At 40.9% G+C, this 8,668-nt stretch overlaps 1 protein-coding gene across 1 annotated transcript in view; it reads right to left on the reverse strand.

Annotated features, from left to right (window-relative positions):
* ZSWIM5 (zinc finger SWIM-type containing 5) overlaps nucleotides 1–8,668 on the reverse strand; it is a 68,899-nt gene that overhangs the window by 50,533 nt on the left and 9,698 nt on the right. The gene's annotated exons all lie outside the window — the stretch shown is intronic.

The following is an 8,668-nucleotide window of genomic DNA, read 5'->3' on the forward strand; positions in this document are numbered from 1 at the left end:
TTTTTGTTTTTCTATGAAGTTCAAATAAGCCTTAAAGCACACATATTATTTTAAAATTAAAAAATACTTCCTTAGAAAATAAAAAATTCTCTTTTTAAAGTTCACTATAAAATTGTAGCTTCTCAAGTGGTGTCAACACTTCTAAATTTCTAAAAACTTGCCCCTGGGGACTTCCCTGGTGGCCCAGTGGTTAAGAATCCGCCTGCCAATGCAGGGGACATGGGTTCGAGCCCTGGTCCTGGAAGATCCCACATGCCGCGGAGCAACTAAGCCTGTGTGCCACAACTACTGAGCCTGTGCTCTAGAGCCCGCGAGCCAGAACTACTGAAGCCCACATACCTAGAGCCCATGCTCTGCTACAAGAGAAGACACTGCAATGAGAAGCCCGCACACCACAACGAAGAGTAGCCTCCGTTCACCACAACTAGAGAAAGCCCGCACACAGCAACGAAGATCCAATGCAACTTGCCCCTGAAGCACAGGCGGAATTATATACATGGTGATATAATTTTACAAATTTGCACTCAAGATATCTTTCATATCTGGGCTCACCTCAGCAACATCACTTAAAACACAGTTTTAGTTATTTATGCATCCCTTTCCCCTAGTAGCCTGTTAGCTCCTTGCTCACAGTTGAATTACCTATAGCACAGTGCTGGTAATATGACAAGCACCTGGGAAATATTTGTGGAATGAAAACTGAATCTTCTTCTGTCACCTTCTCAAAGACAAAGTCCTATGATAAGTTTTTAGAACCCTGTCTCCAAGTGACAAAAGACCATAAGTCAATATGCTATAGGTGTGGTCATGCAGTCGGTTACAAATTCATGTTGTGTTTCATCAGTACGTCTACCAACCTTCTTGTATTCTTAGATCAAAGGCTTGCTTAAATGAAATCTGCAGAGAAAAGCTGCTCTTCTGCTAAGCTTTTTAAAATAAATTTATTTATTTATTTATTTTTGCTGCGTTGGGTCTTCATTGCTGTGCATGGGCTTTCTCTAGTTGCAGTGAGTGGGGGCTACTCTTTGTTGTGGCGCACAGGGTTCTCATTGCAGTGGCTTCTCTTGTTGTGGAGCATGGGCTCTAGGTGTGCGGGCTTCAGTAGTTGTGGCACAAGGGCTCAATAGTTGTGGCTCGCAGGCTCTAGAGCACAGGCTCAGTAGTTGTGGCACATGGGCTTAGTTGCTCCGTGGCATGTGGCATCTTCCTGGACCAAGGCTCAAACCCGTGTCCCCTGCATTGGCAAGCGGATTCTTAACCACTGTACCACTGGGAAGCCCCTGCTAAGCTTTTTTAGTGCATCTTATTCTCCAGGGAATCAGGAGGGCTCACACATTAATTTATTCTATAAATACTAATTAACACTATAAGCATCCAGTTTATGGAATCTACTACATGCTACTTTTCTTCAAATGTAGTATTCTAAACCGAGTTCTGATCATATCACTTCCCTGCTCAGAAGTATTCAGTGATAAACTATTCTTAATAAATGAAGTCCAAATTCAGCCTAGCATTCAGGACTCTCCCCGGTCAGGCTCCTTCATTTCTAACCTTGTCTTTCCTATACTTACGCTATGTTTCAGCTAGAAACTTAGTATTCGCAGAAGTCAATGACATTTCCTTATGACTTTACTTATGCTTTTATCCTTTACTTCCTTTCCTCTCCCCACAACCTGTTCTTTGGCCAGAAAACACTACTTCTCATCAATACTGCCTCAGCTCTACAGTCACGGCTGCAATGAGAAATGGAAACCATAAAGTAAGTATACAGAGAGGTTAATGCTGCCAAAATCCACCTATTGCTTAGTTCACTTGGCAGGACTTTTTTACCCCCTCACTGAATTAGCCATATACCCAATTGCCACCATCAAATCTATGTCCATCTTACGCTCATATGCATAAAAAGGCAGTAACACTCTTCTTAGTACTTTATAATTACTTCTCTTAAACACCTGTTGCATTTTTTAACATCTTTATTGGAGTATAATTGCCTTACAGTGGTGTGTTAATTTCTACTTTATAACAAAGTGAATCAGTTATACATATACATATATCCCCATATCTCCTCCCTCTTGCGTCTCCCTCCCACCCTCCCTATCCCACCCCTCTAGGTGGTCACAAAGCACCAAGCTGATCTCCCTGTGCTATACGGCTGCTTCCCACTAGCTAGCTATTTTACTTTTGGTAATATGATGGCCATTCTGACTAGTGTAAGGTGATACCTCATTGTAGTTTTGATTTGCATTTCTCTAATGATCAGTGATGTTGAGCATTCTTTCATGTGTTTGTTGGCAATCTGTATATCTTCTTTGGAGAAATGTCTATTTAGGTCTTCTGCCCATTTTTGGATTGGGTTGTTTCTTTTTTCGATGTTGAGCTGCATGAGCTGTGTCTAAATTTTGGAGATTAATCTTTGTTAGTTGCTTCATTTGCAAATGTTTTCTCCCATTCTGAGGGTTGTCTTTTGGTCTTGTTTATGGTTTCCTTTGCTGTGCAAAAGCTTTTAAGTTTCATTAGGTCCCATTTGTTTATTTTTGGTTTTATTTCCATTTCTCTAGGAGTGGGTCAAAAAGGATCTTGCTGTGATTTATGTCAGAGAGTGTTCTGCCTATGTTTTCTTCTAAGAGTTTGATAGTGTCTGGCCTTACATTTAGGTCTTTAACCATTTTGAGTTTATTTTTGTGTATGGTGTTAGGGAGTGTTGTAATTTCATTCTTTTACATGCAGCTGTCCAGTTTTCCCAGCACCACTTATTGAAGAGGCTGTCTTTTCTCCACTGTATGTTCTTGCCTCCTTTATTAAAAATAAGGTGACCATATGTGTGTGGGTTTATCTCTGGGCTTTCTATCCTGTTCCATTGATCTATATTTCTGTTTTTGTGCCAGTACCATACTGTCTTGATTACTGTAGCTTTGTAGTGTAGTCTGAAGTCCAGGAGCCTGATTCTGCCAGCTCCATTTTTCTTTCTCAAGATTGTTTTTGCGGGGAGCTTCAAGATGGCAAAGAGTAGGACGTGGAGATCACCTTCCTCCCCACAAATACATCAGAAATACATGTACATGTGGAACAACTCCTACAGAACACCTACTGAACACTGGCAGAACACTTTGGAACTCCCAAAGGGCAAGAAACTCCCCATGCACCTGGGTAGGGCAAAAGAAAAAAGGAAAAACAGAGACAAAAGAATAGGGATGGGACCTGCACCAGTGGGAGGGAGTTGTGAAGGAGGAAAGGTTTCCACACACTTGGAAGCCCCTTCGTGGGTGGAGACTGCAGGTGGTGGAGAGGGGAAGCTTTGGAGCCACGGAGGAGAGCACAGCAACAGGGGTGTGGAGGGCAAAGAGGAGAGATTCCCGCACAGAAGATAGGTGCCGACCAGCACTCACCAGCCTGAGAGGCTTGTCTGCTCACCCACTGGGGCGGGCGGGCACTGGGAGCTGAGGCTCGGGCTTCGGAGGTCGGATCCCAGGGAGAGGACTGGGGTTGGCTGGGTGAACACAGCCTGAAGGGGGCTAGTGCACCACAGCTAGGTGGGAGGGAGTCCAGGAAAAAGTCTGGAGCTGCCGAAGAGGCTAGACACTTTTTCTTGCCTCTTTGTTTCCTGTTGCACAAGGAGAGGGGATTAAGAGCGCTGCTTAAAGGAGCTCCAGAGATGGGCGTGAGCCGTGGCTATCAGCACAGACCCCAGAGACGGGCATGAGATGCTTAGGCTGCTGCTGCAGCCACCAAGAAGCCTGTGTGCAAGCACAGGTCACTATCCACACCTCCCCTCCTGGGAGCCTACGCAGCCCACCATTGCCAGGGTCCCATGATCCAGGGACAACTTCCCCGGGAGAACACACGGCGCAGCTCAGGCTGTTGCAATGTCATGGTGGCCTCTGCCACTGCAGGCTCACCCTGAATCCGTACCCCTCCCTCCCCCAAGCCTGAGTGAGCCAGAGCCCCCGAAATCAGCTGCTCCTTTAACCCCGTCCTGTCTGAGCGAAGAACAGACGCCTTCAGGCGACCTACACGCAAGGCGGGTCCAAATACAAAGCTGAACCCCAGGAGCTGTGCGAACAAAGAAAAGCAAGGGAAATTTCTCCCAGCAGCCTCAGGAGCAGCGGATTAAATCTCCACAATCAACTTGATGCACCCTGCATCTGTGGAATACCTGAATAGACAATGAATCATCCCAAATTGAGGAGGTGGACTTTGGGAGCAATGATATATATATACATTTCTCCCTTTTTCTCTTTTTGTGAGTGTGTGTGGGTATGCTTCTGTGTGTGATTTTGTCTGTATAGCTTTGCTTTTACTATTTGTCCTAGGGTTCTGTCTGTCCGTTGTTTTTTTTTTTTATTTTGTTTTTAGTATAGTTTATAGCTCTTGTTATCATTGGTGGATTTGTTTTTTGGTTTGGTTGCTCTCTTCTTTCTTTTTGTTATTACTTAAAAAATTGATTTTAATAACTTTATTTAATTTTATTTTACTTTATTTTATTTTATCTTCTTTCTTTTTTTTCTCCCTTTTATTCTGCGCTGTGTGGATGACAGGCTCTTGGTGCTCCACCCAGGCATCAGGGCTGTGTCTCTGAGGTGGGAGAGCCAAGTTCAGGACACTGGTTCACAAGAGACCTCCCAGCTCCACGTAATATCAAACGGTGAAAATCTCCCAGAGATCTCCATCTCAACGCCAAGACCCAGCTCCACTCAACAACCAGCAAGCTACAGTGCTGGACACCCTAGGCCAAACAACTAGCAAGACAGGAACACAACCCCATCCATTAGCACAGAGGCTGCCCCAAATCATAATAAGGTCACAGACACCCCAAAACACACCACCAGACGTGGACCTGCCCACCAGAAAGACAAGATCCAGCCTCATCCACCAGAACACAGGCACTAGTCCCCTCTACCAGGAAGCCTACACAACCCACTGAACCAACTTAGCCACTGGGGACAGACACCAAAAACAATGGGAACTACAAACCTGCAGCCTGCAAAAAGGAGATCCAAAACACAGTAAGTTAAGCAAAATGAGAAGACAGAGGAACACACATCAGATGAAGGTGCAAGGCAAAAACCCACCAGACCTAAAAAATGAACAGGAAAGAGGCAGTCTACCTGAAAAACAATTCAGAATAATGATAGTAAAGATGATCCAAAATCTTGGAAATAGAATAGAGAAAATACAAGAAACGTTTATTAAGGACCTAGAAGAACTAAAGGGCAAACAAACAGCGATGAACAACACAATAAATGAAATTAAAAATTGTCTCAAAGGGATCAAAGCAGAACAACTGAGGCAGAAGAACAGATAAGTGACCTGGAAGATAAAATAATGGAAATAACTACTACAGAGCAGAATAAAGAAAAAAGAATGAAAAGAATTGAGGACAGTCTCAGAGACCTCTGGGACAACATAAAACACACCAACATTTGAATTATAGGGGTCCCAGAAGAAGAAAAAAAGAAAGGGACTGAGAAAAGCTTTGAAGAGATTATAGTTGATAACTTCCCTAATATGGGAAAGGAAATAGTTAATCAAGTACAGGAAGCATAGAGAGTCCCATACAGGATAAATCCAAGGAGAAACACGCCAAGTCACATATTAATCAAACAATCAAAAATTAAATACCAAGAAAAAATATTAAAAGCAGCAAGGGAAAAACAACAACACACAAGGAAATCCCCATAAGGTTAACAGCTGATCTTTCAGCAGAAACTCTGCAAGCCAGAAGGGAGTGGCAGGACATATTAAAGTGATGAAGGAGAAAAACCTACAATCAAGATTACTCTACCCAGCAAGGATCTCATTCAGATTTGATGGAGAAATTAAAACCTTTACAGACAAGCAAAAGCTAAGAGGATTCACCACCACCAAACCAGCTTTACAACAAATGCTAAAGTAACTTCTCTAGGTAGGAAACATAAGAGAAGGAAAAGACCTACAATAACAAACCCAAAAAAATTAAGAAAATGGTAATAGGAACATACATATCGATAATTACCTTAAATGTAAATGGATTAAATGCTCCCACCAAAAGACACAGACTGGCTGAATGGATACAAAAACAAGACCCGTATATCTGCTGTCTACAAGAGACCCACTTCAGACCTAGGGAAACATACAGACTGAAAGTGAGGGGTGGAAAAAGATATTCCATGCAAATGGAAATCAAAAGAAAGCTGGAGTAGCAATTCTCGTATCAGACAAACAGACTTTAAAACAAAGACTATTGCAAGAGACAAAGAAGGACATTACATAATGATCAAGGGATCAATCCAAGAAGAAGATATAACAATTGTAAATATTTATACACCCAACATAGGAGCACCTCAATACATAAGGCAAATACTAACAGCCATAAAAGGGGAAATCGACAGTAACACAAACATAGTAGGGGACTTTAACACCCCACTTTCACCAATGGACAGATCATCCAAAATGAAAATAAATAAGGAAACAAAGCTTTAAATGATACATTAAACAAGATGGACTTAATTGATATGTATAGGACATTCTATCCAAAAAAACCCAGAATACACATTTTTCGCTAGTGCTCACGGAACATTCTCCAGGATAGATCATATCTTGGGCCACAAATCAAGCCTTGGCAAATTTAAGAAAACTGAAATCATATCAAGTATCTTTTCTGACCACAATGCTATGAGACTAGATATCAATTACAGGAAAAAACCTGTAAAAATATTAACACATGGAGGCTAAACAATATACTACTTAATAACCAAGAGATCACTGAAAAAGCAAAGAGGAAATCAAAAGATACCTAGAAACAAATGATAATGAAAACACGAAGACCCGAAACCTATGGGATGCAGCAAAAGCAGTTCTAAGAGGGAAGTTTATAGCAATGCAATCCTACCTTAAGAAACAAGAAACATCTCAAATAAACAACCTAACCTTCCATCTAAAGCAATTAGAGAAAGAAGAACAAAAAAACCCCAAAGTCAGCAGAAGGAAAGATATTATAAAGATCAGATCAGAAATAAATGAAAAAGAAATGAAGGAAATGATAGCAAAGATCAATAAAACTAAAAGCTGGTTCTTTGAGAAGATAAACAAAATTGGTAAACCACTAGCCAGACTCATCAAGCAAAAAAGGGAGAAGACTCAAATTAATAGAATTAGAAATGAAAAAGGAGAAGTAACAACTGACACTGCAGAAATACAAAGGATCATGAGAGATTACTACAAGCAACAATATGCCTATAAAATGGACAACCTGGAAGAAATGGACAAATTCTTAGGAAAGCACTACCTTCCGAGACTGAACGAGGAGGAAACAGAAAATATGAACAGACCAATCACAACACTGAAATTGAAACTGTGGTTAAAAATCTTCCAACAAACAAAAGCCCAGGACCAGATGGCTTCACAGGCAAATTCTATCAAACATTTAAAGAGTGAACACAAAGGATCATACACCATGATCAAGGGAGGTTTATCCCAGGAATGCAAGGATTCTTCAATATACGCGGATCAATCATTGGGATAAACCATATTAACAAATTGAAGGAGAAAAACCATATGATCATCTCAATAGATGCAGAGAAAGCTTTTGACAAAATCCAACATCCATTTATGATTAAAAGCCATCCAGAAAGTAGGTATAGAGGGAATTTTCCTCAACATAATAAAGGCATATATGACAAACCCACAGCCAACATTGTCCTCAATGGTGAAAAACTGAAACCATTTCCACTAAGATCAGGAACAAGACAAGGTTGCCCACTCTCACCACTCTTATTCAACATAGTTTTGGAAGTTTTAGCCACAGCAATCAGAGAAGAAAAGGAAATAAAAGGAATCCAAATCGGAAAAGAAGAAGTAAAGCTGTCACTGTTTGCAGATGACATGATACTATACATAGAGAATCCTAGAGATGCTACCAGAAAACTCTTAGAGCTCATCAATGAATTCGGTAAAGTAGCAGGATACAAAATTAATGCACAGAAATCTCTTGCATTTCTGTATACTAATGATGAAAAGTCTGAAAGTGAACTTAAGAAAACACTCCCATTTACCACTGCAACAAAAAGAATAAAATATCTAGGAATAAACCTACCTAAGGAGACAAAAGACCTGTATGCAGAAAACTATAAGACACTGATGAAAGAAATTAAAGATGATACAAATAGATGGAGAGATATACCATGTTCTTGGATTGGAAGAATCAACATTGTGAAAATGACTCTACTACCCAAAACAATCTACAGATTCAATGCAATCCCTATCAAACTACCACTGGCATTTTTCACAGAACTAGAACAAAAAATTTCACAATTTGTATGGAAACACAAAAGACCCCGAATAGCCAAAGCAATCTTGAGAACGAAAAACGGAGCTGGAGGAGTCAGGCTCCCTGACTTCAGACTATACTACAAAGCTACAGTAATCAAGATAGTATGGTACTGAAACAAAAACAGAAATATAGATTAATGGAACAGGATAGAAAGCCCAGAGATAAACCCACGCACATATAGTCACTTTATCTTTGATAACGAGGCAAGAACATACAGTGGAGAAAAGACAGCCTCTTCAATAAGTGGTGCTGGGAAAACTGGACAGCTACATGTAAAAGAATGAAATTAGAACACTCCCTAACACCATACACAAAAATAAACTCAAAATGGATTAAAGACCTAAATGTAAGGCCAGACAC

This window comes from Neophocaena asiaeorientalis, unplaced genomic scaffold (genome assembly GCF_003031525.2).
Source record: "Neophocaena asiaeorientalis asiaeorientalis breed wild unplaced genomic scaffold, Neophocaena_asiaeorientalis_V1.1 scaffold645, whole genome shotgun sequence".
Taxonomy (NCBI): Eukaryota; Metazoa; Chordata; class Mammalia; order Artiodactyla; family Phocoenidae; genus Neophocaena; species Neophocaena asiaeorientalis.